This window comes from Phyllobates terribilis, unplaced genomic scaffold, assembly GCF_046119375.1.
Source record: "Phyllobates terribilis strain yellow unplaced genomic scaffold, ASM4611937v1 Scaffold_4__5_contigs__length_816908805, whole genome shotgun sequence".
Lineage (NCBI taxonomy): Eukaryota > Metazoa > Chordata > Amphibia > Anura > Dendrobatidae > Phyllobates > Phyllobates terribilis.
In genome coordinates this window covers 708914484-708924210 of record NW_027362764.1, presented here as the reverse complement: position 1 = coordinate 708924210, position 9727 = coordinate 708914484, and positions in this window count along the sequence as shown.

Sequence of the window (9727 nt, the reverse complement as noted above, 5' to 3'; positions counted from 1 at the left end):
AGCATTCCTGTGGCGGTCGAACCCTCAGGGGCGCCATATTCCTCCCTGGTAAAACACAGCACGTCCGCGGGCTGCAAAAGAAGTAACACCCAGGAAATTTTCTTTTTATAATAACAAAACTATCTTCCCTTTATGGGAGGCACATTTCTTAAACGTTGCATAACAAGTATAAAAGTACAAAATTATAAAATTATAAAAGTGCTAGCAATTTTCCAGAGACATTAGTGCAAACAGGCAGATAAAAGTGCAAAGGCTCAGAGTTAGTTCAGAAGTGCGAGGGACCTGTCCTAAACCCTCAACATGGGCCCTGGGGTGGCTGCAAAGCATGAAGATCCCGAGTTGGACCTCCCGGAGAACCACCCTGACAGGTTTTTCTTCTGAGGTCTTGAGGTAGAAAATATCCGCGGTTTTTGTATAAAACCAATAAGGAGCACCTAAAGAGATGCAAACTATTTACATGGGGAAAGAGTCTGTCTGCTGCCAGTCCACAGGGACACGTGTCTCTAGAAAAACCGGGTAAGAAATCAAACATAATAGCAAAAGTCAACACATTAAAACTTGTGAACAAAACCTGCAACTACAGCCGGGGGCTGCTTTAAACCTCGGGCTCTCTTCTTGGAAAGGGCTCATTCCTCCCGACGGAGGCTAGCCGGTCCCCTGAGGCTGAGCGCGGGGTGGCGTTGCTCCCAGACACTTTGTGCACGTCCAGGGTGTACCACCCATGCTCCCCCTGGTGGCGAGAGAAAGTCACTGTGTCGCCCGGGAAGAGGTTCTGACCGGGGTGTCCCTTCTTGAGGCGCGGCTCAACGTCTCGCCGGCTGACGAACACATCGTCCTGGAACTGGGGACACCGGATGAACCCCCACCCCACCTCATGATGAAAACGGACGACTTGGCCTTCATACCGGGGACTGGGACAGGTGGCCTCCTCCTGACGAGCCCGAGATTTGGCAGCTTTGGTCCGGACCTCGAGGCGCTCACAGCGCTGCTCCCGCCGACGCTGCTCCCATGCGAGCTGGAATATTTGGTCGCTGCACCACTGGCTCCTCCTCCGCGCTTCAGCCCGGGTCTCCAGGGGGAAGCCCATCAGGTCGCCCCCCTGGTTTTCGCAGGCCCACTCCTCAGCCTCGGGCCAGGTTACTGCTGGTGCTGGTAGCGGGGTAAGAACGGGTTGCTGCGAGTCCTTTATAGACGCGGACCAGTCCGGGTTGGAGCCGGTAGTTTCCTCCGCAGCTTCAGGCACCTCCGTGTCAGGGTTTGGGCGGCATCGCAGGTCCCCACCCATAGCTGCCGATTGCTCCCAGGTGACCACGTGGGGAATTAGGTACTCCGTCATGAGGTCCAGAATAGTCACGGCAGGCTCTGCAGCCGGGGCAGGGGTTGCACACTCACCCTCCGCTGGGCCGCTCTCGACCTCTGTCACCGAGTCGACTTGTCCTGGAACCTCAACTCCTTGGCGGCAGTCCCGGATACGCAGCAGCATCTCCTCCCGCCATGCAGCCGTCGCCGCCTCCTGGGCCTCTTTCTGCCTTCTTAAGAGTTCTGGAGCTTCTTGCTGGAGAAATGCAATATCTCCCGGGGTCAACACGCTGCCGCCTTGCTCTCTGCCGAGTGAAGGACCTGAACCAGGTTCAGAAGACGCGTGATCTTGCTCCCCAAAGGCATCCATGTCTGCCTCTGTTGACTGCCAAGCTCCGACTGCAATGGCCGCACCTTGTTGATTTTCTTCTTCCTCCTCTTTCGGGGCGGTTCCTGGGCGGAATTCTGACAGGCCCGCCTTCGTTCAGCCCATCCAGTTTGACGGGCATTACCCCACGGACAGTCTCTGATGGAAGGGGCAGTCCACATTTTTGGCGCCAAGCGGGAGCCCAGCCCACGATGGGAGGCATTCAAGGACAGTCTTTTTACAGTGTTATGGCGTCTGCTCTTCTTGGGCGGGCGCCATTTTAAGTGTAAAACAACAGTTCAAGGTGTAAGGCACACAGTACCCGGTAGCAATGGGCACTTCTTCCTTTGCTGCGGGCACGCGATCCTGCCGACTACGCCAGGTTGTGACGCCTCTACTCAGAGAAGTCCATGTTTTACCCTGGGTGTTGGGGGACTCGGTGTCGGGCCCTATGATGGAGAGGTGGGATGCAGCCGTGGCCCGGGCCCGACCCGTGCTCAGGGCCGTCACATTATAAAGAGATGGTGTCGGCTTGTCGGGGTTGAGTGGCTGATTAATGACTATGCCACCTGTGGTGCCTGGTGAAGGGTCACCAGCGCCGCTACAGTCCGCTGAGGCCCGGTGTCATGGCGACCAAAGTTCTCACTGCTCCCCACAGGCGGAGCGAGGCCTCAGGGCAGAGGGACAGGAGGATGGGGGTAGTAGTAGAGGGAGACGGGCGCCGCGTCTCGCGGTGTGGCGCAGAATAAACAGTCCGGAGGCCATAGGGGTGAACTTCCAAGGCTTTACTCACTTTAGAGATGGCAGAAGGAAGGCGACTCCCTGCTCCTCGCGGAGTCCTGTGGTCACCAGGGACGGGGGTCCGACAACCTCCGAGTAAGTCCAGCATTCAGTCGAGACCTTACACCAGAGTGTTCCTGACTACAGACCAAATCCTTTCCTGTCCGTGTGTGTGTATATAGACCGGGTCTCCCTCTGAGCTCCTCTCAGAACAAGGGTAAAGGGTTGCAATTCCTCTCCATCCGATACCCGGTGGGATCCTCTGGGCCTAACCGGGCTTTCCCATCCAGGACGTAGAGTAGCAAGGTCTGGTGTCGGAGGCCGGTACCCCTCTTGCAGACGGAGTCCCTCTGAATATATCAGGTGGGCGAGGACAGGTGGTGTATACCGCTCCGTCTGCATCCTGCCTGGGATCCATTTGCTGTGGAGCCACACTCTTAAGCTCCGGGCCTTCTTGATCCTGGTCCTTGGCCGGGTTGAGACATTCCTTGTCTGCAACCTACCTCTCGTCCCAAGGCTGGGGTACGAGGGCTGTGTCCCTTGCCGGTGCAGGCCCACACAGGATTTGCGCTCCCGGAGGGAGGTCACATTAACACACAGTACATGACAGCACACAGCAACCAAGGCAGACTAGCCAGGTTGTGCCAAGATGCACCGAAGACTAGCAACAAGACCACTTGACAGACAGACTGCCAGAGACCAAGATCAAAGATGGCTTTCTATTAAATATGAAATTTAAGTGTAACTAACTTGTACGTCCTCCACCCTCACCCACTAACTGGTTCCTACCACTTTGTGTTCCCCAGTCTCCCTGTAACCAGGGGAGCAGCACCTAGTGCATACTAGCTCCCCCTGGTGGAGAAGTGTGGTGTTGGATGCAAAAGGTTAGGTCACGACTATCACACTGGCCTTACCTCAGAGGAGGTACACTACACTCCATTAGAGAAGTGCAGCATCCCTGTGGTGGTCGAACCCTCAGGGGCGCCACAGATGAAGCAGATCAGGTGATGTATATTTGTGTAAGGGGATGTGGACTAAAGATACAACGCCCTTTATGAATGTGTGCGGAATTATTAGGCAGCTTGTTTTCCTCAGGCAAAATGGGCCAAAAGAGATTTAACTGACTGAAAAGTCAAAAATTGTGAAAAATTGTTAAGATATTGGGGCATGGTCACAGAATCATCAAAAGTTTTGTTGCAAATAGTCAACCGGGTCATAAAAATGTGTTGAGAAAAAAAGATGCACCTGATCTGCCAAAGATTTGAGAAGAATCAAACATAGAGAGACCAGTGGTCCATTATCCTCCAGTGCTGTCATATTCCAGAACTGCGGCCTCCCTGGAGGTCTTAGAAGTACAAGGTGCTCAGAGACATTGCCGAGGTAAGGGGGGCTGAAACCCAACCACCACTGAGCAAGACACAGAAGATAAAGGTCGACATCAAGAGTTATTACACCTCGCTATTTCTGTTATTGTGATAATCCAGGAAATGATTGTAATTAGAGATCTCATTCAAAACCTTTCACATCATCCGCACCGAAAATCAAGAAAAGTACTTAAGAATTCACCCTGATTGAACAGAGAATATAAAAAGTCACATTGAAATGAAATAAATAGCCTAAAAAACCTTATTCCCCAGCTTCTTGTAATATCTTCATTTTTCTACTCTCGCAGCAGATAATTTACAACAAGTTTTGTTCCTCGACTTTCTAATCAATAATTTTACTGTGTAACTTGTAAGTAAAGTTGTTATTGCAGCGTTCTGTCGGCCAAGGGTTTACTAGACGAGAAAGTCAGTGTCATTATTTATTGACGTTTCCCACTATTGATTTCTACTATTGACTTCTGTAGTAACACTGCACAGTGGGTCATTTTATTACATTATTATTAGTATTATTATTATTGTCACATTGAGGGGTTTCAGACATTACATTTTTTATAGATAAATAAAGTGTTTGTCCCGAGACAACCCTCTCTTTTACTTTTCTAAATCTGTCTATCAATCTGGTTAGAAAAGTATATTGGGTGGAGGTCTGACTTTTGGGACCACCACTAGTGATCGACATGCGCTCTCCTTCATTATAGACGTGAATTGTATTGTAAAAAAAAAATTGAACAGACACTCTCCATAGACAAAATTGAACAGGCACTTTCTGATGCCACCTTCCTGATGAATGGTGGCATCAGGAAGTGCCTGTTCAATTTTGTCTATGGAGAGTGCCTGTTCAATTTTTTTTGGGCTGCTCTTCAACTGAGAATGGGGATTAAGGGCCCCTCGATCTTGATAAAAATAGGGGTCCTAAAGAGAGAGGTCCTAAACACAAGGCTGGCCATTCTTCTTAGATAGCTAAGATGTTTGCTATGTTTGCAGACAGTTATCTGTCTGTACCACTCATATACATGCATGCTTAGCTTGGAAGAGTGTGCATGTGAACTCAGTAGTAAGAGGGATATTAGTAGCTACCAGGCCCCTGGGAGGAGGCTTATCTCCCAGAGAAAAAAAAAAGGATTGAACAGTTAAAATCTAACTGATCCTTATCTTACCTTGACAGAAGTTGGGAGGCCCCTATACACATTAGATGGTCTGCTGGTCTCATCACAGTTGGAGGATTTTGGTGATAGGCATACAGGTATGTGCTAAATAATAGCAGTCTGACATCACTAATGTGTTAAATTACTGTTTTGGGTAGAAAAGATCATACAACATGGGGAAAAAAATTAAGACTAGGTGTAGATGAGTAATGGGCAACCAACAGAATTAACAGTCATAACATACCCCCTGCTAATTGGGTGGAGTTTCTATGTTCTCCCCGTGTTTGCGTTGGTTTCCTCCCACACTCCAAAGACATACTGATAGGGAATGTAGATTGTGAGCCCCAATGTGGACAGCCCCATTGAGGATGATAATGTATGTAAAGCGCTGTTGAAAATGATAACGCTATATAAGCAATGCATAATAAATAAATAATAATTGACTCATTTAATAAAAGGGGGTGTTCTAATTAATAGCAGTGCGGAGTTCAATTAGTGAGGTCATTCATCCTGTGACGAAACGGGTGTTAATTATGGCCCTTATTTAAAGAAGGATTGCAGCAGTTGTTGCAACTGTTGGTTTTAGCCCTTGCTCAGTGAGTAAAATGGGTCGTTCCAGACATTGTACCGAAGGAGAAAGAACTTTAATCAAGAAGTTGATTGGATAGGGGAAAACATATGAAGAAGTGCAGGATATAATTGACTGCTCAGCTAAAAAGATTTCCAATACTTTAAAATGACAAACAAAAACCGAAACACGTGGTAGAAAAATAAATACTACCATCCGCATAGATCACAGAATCATAAGAATGGCTCCTGGGAGATCAAAGATGTCCAGTTACCTGTGAGTCCTGCAATCATCAGAACACAATAAGAACCAAGAGAAACAACGAGTAAATATGGCATAAAAATAGATTATTTATTTATTTAATACATGTATAATAATTTATTCAAATATTCAATCACAAAGTTTATATCCTAACAGGAAAAGGTGCAATGTGCTGGGAAGAAAAGCTGCAGCGACCTAGCATATATCCCCCATAGTATTAACCACAACACAGCTAAAAGGTATAAGGCCAGTTTAGAGACCCTGCGTCATATGAGTCAAATAAGCCGTGCTTACCACTGAGTGTGATGGGAGATAGTGTGGAGGGCCGCAGTAAAGAGCCCCGACACGCGTTTTGCCGCTAAAGCTGCTGGCTTTCTCAAGAGGCGTGCTCAGGACTGTGTAGCAGGACCTTATATACACCCTCCCACAAGTCACATGACGAGATTGCGGTCATGTGACCAGAAGGTCTTTTGCAGTAGGTGCTCCATGGCGCATGCGTCTGGCCCCCGGAATCCAACGGCACGAGCGCCAGCCGTCAGGCAGCAGCGCGCACTCAGGAGCGTGGTGATACACATACTGGGAGCACGCGTCCGAGCAGAGACAGCCAGGCACGGGCCAGGTAACCGGGGAACCACGGCGCATGCACACCGCACATGATACTGCAAAGTGCATCAAAGTACCACAGGGAAGAACGAACGTATGGGAGAGTTAAATATCATAAGAAGCCGGTACTATTACCAAATATATAATGTAGCATAACTACCTGTGTCATAATATTCATGAATATATATATATGAAACTGGGAAGTCCCACAACAAAAAAATATAATATTATATTTTAATACATCATCTTTTATTTTGTGCTCATGGTAAATACTATGGGAGTATATATGTTAGGGCGCTGCAGCTTTTCTTCCCAGCACATTGCACCTTTTCCTGTTAGGATATAAACTTTGTAATTGAATATTTGAATAAATTATTATACATGTATTAAATAAATAAATAATCTATTTTTATGCCATATTTACTCGTTGTTTCTCTTGGTTCTCATTATGTTATTTTGAGCAGGCATATGGGTGACAGGCATGATGCATTGACTGGTTGCTCAGTAACCCGATCATTAATATGAAGGCCGATGTTTGTTCATTAATCATCAGAACACGCCTACGTGAAGCCAAACTATTTGCAAGAAACACTCGTAAAGTACCACCAATGAAAAAAAAACGTGTTGAAAAATTTAAAGTTTGCCAAAGAACACATTGAGCGGCCTAAAGAGTATTGGCACAACATTCTATGGACAGATGAGAGCAAGATTGTTCTTATTGAGTTTAAAGACAGTTTGTGACTTGTGAGACGACCCATAAAAACTGGATTCAAGCCACAGTACACTGTGAAGACTGTAAAATATGGATGTGCAAACATAATGGTTCGGCAATGTTTCTCATGGACCAGTTTGAATATATCAAAATATTGGAAGAGGTCATGTTGCCTTATGCTGAAGAAAAATGCCCTTGAAATGGGTGTTTCAGCAGGACAATGGCACCAAACACACCAGCAAATGGGCAACATTCTGGTTCCAGACCAACAAGATTGATGTTATGAAGTGGCCAGCCCAATCCTCAGACCTCAGTTCGATTGAGAATTTGTGGAATGACATCAAAATGCTGTTTTTGATACAAAACCTAAGAATGCAAAAGAACTGTGGAATGTAGTCCAGACAGCTCGGGCTGGAATATCTGTTCACAGGTGTTAGTTGACTCCATGCCACACAGAGGTAAAGCAGTTATCAGAAATAAAGGTTATAGAAATAAATATTAGTTCAGTGGACTTAGCTTTTCTGAGCGACGCTCCCTCTCCCATCAGTCCCCATAGCGTCCTCTGTGTCTGATGTCACTGATGTCATCACTTGGCGCCCGGCCCGCTGTGCTGAAGATTTGTGCGGGCCGGGCGCTCGGAGCAGCGGGGGAACGAGGAGGAGAGTATTGAGCTTATTTATTTTTATTATTGGGGATATGGGGGAATATGCTACAGACTGCCTATGGGGGTGAGGGGATTACGCTACAGACTACCTATGGGGGTAAGGGATTATGCTACAGACTGCCTATGGGGGTGAGGGGATTATGCTACAGACTGCCTATGGGGGTGATGGGATTATGCTACAGACTGCCTATGGAGGGTGAGGGGATTATGCTACAGACTGCTTATGGAGGGTGAGGGGATTATGCTACAGACTGCTTATGGGGGGTGAGGGATTATGCAACAGACTGCTTATGGGTGATGAGGGGATTATGCTACAGACTTCCTATGGGAGGTGAGGGGATTATGTTACTGGCGGCCTATGGGGGGGTGAGGGGATTATGCTACAGACTGCCTATGGGTGGGTGAGGGGATTATGCTACAGACTGCCTATGGGGGGTGGGGGGATTATGCTACAGACTGCCTATGGGGATTGCATTATACTATATTGAGGACTAACTGGTGCATTATATTATATGAAGGCTATTTATACAGTGTGGGGATTACAGTTAGGGTCATCCAGTGTGGGAGATAATGTGGGGTCTTAATATAGTGTGGGGGTCATCATACAGAGTGGGAGATAATGTGGGGTCTTTGTACAGTGTGGGGGCCATCATACAGTGTTGGAGACATCAGTTTGGGGGCTACTAAGGGGTCAGTATACTGTGGGGAGTACTATACAGTGAGGGGGCATTATACTGTGTATAGGAGAGCATCATACTGTGTAGAGAGGGGCTGTACATGGGGGGGAGACTCGGGACATTATTAAATGTTAAGTCGGCAGTTATCATTATAGGGGAACTCAATTTACTGAGACTGTCAAAGGGGCACACAGAGGGTATTATTACTTTCTAGGGGCAAAATGTGGGCACTGTTTTCTAGTACACTTGCACAGTCCATTACTATATTCTAGAGAGTTGTTTTACCATTTAGAGGGCACACAGCAGGTGCAGTAATAGGGGCACATACAGCAACAGAGGCTCAGTATTGGGGTATCAGCAGGAAGAGGTGTTTGTGCAGGTTGAAAATAGATGGGGATGGGGCCTGAAATGTAAGGAGTCAAATGTGTCTTTGTTGTGATCTCTGCAGACCTGAGACTCTGAGTCCTGGCTGGAGGAGTTGTCGTGTCGGTCTGGGCCAGATGGAAAAGACGGGAAAAGTGAACAATTTAATCAGAAAGAACGTCAGCTGTAAGGTACTATATATAACTGTAATCTCTTACAGTTATATGAAAAAGTTTGGGCACCCCTATTAATCTTAAGCTTAATGTTTTCTTAAAATTGGTGTTTTTGCAACAGCTATTTCAGTTTGATATATGTAATAACTGTTGGACACAGTAATGTTTCTGCCTTGAAATGAGGTTTATTGTACCAACAGAAAATGTGCAATCTGCATTCAAACAAAATTTGACAGGTGCATAAGTATGGGCACCCTTATCATTTTCTTGTTTTAAATACTCCTACCTACTTTTTACTGACTTACTAAAGCACTTTTTTTGGTTTTGTAACCTCATTGAGCTTTGAACTTCATAGCCAGGTGTATGCAATCATGAGAAAAGCTACTTAAAGTGGCCACTTGCAAGTTGTTCTCCTGTTTGAATCTCCTCTGAAGAGTGGCATCATTGGCTCCTCAAAACCACTGTCAAATGATCTGAAAACAAAGATTATTCAACATAGTTGTTCAGGGGAAGGATACAAAAAGCTGTCTCAGAGATTTAACCTGTCAGTTTCCACTGTGAGGAACATAGTAAGGAAATGGAAGAACACAGGGACAGTTCTTGTTAAGGCCAGAAGTGGCAGGCCAGAAAGGCAGAGAAGAAGAATGGTGAGATCAGTCAAGGACAATCCTCAGACCACCTCCAGAGAGCTGCAGCATCAACTTGCTGCAGATGGTGACACTGTGCATCG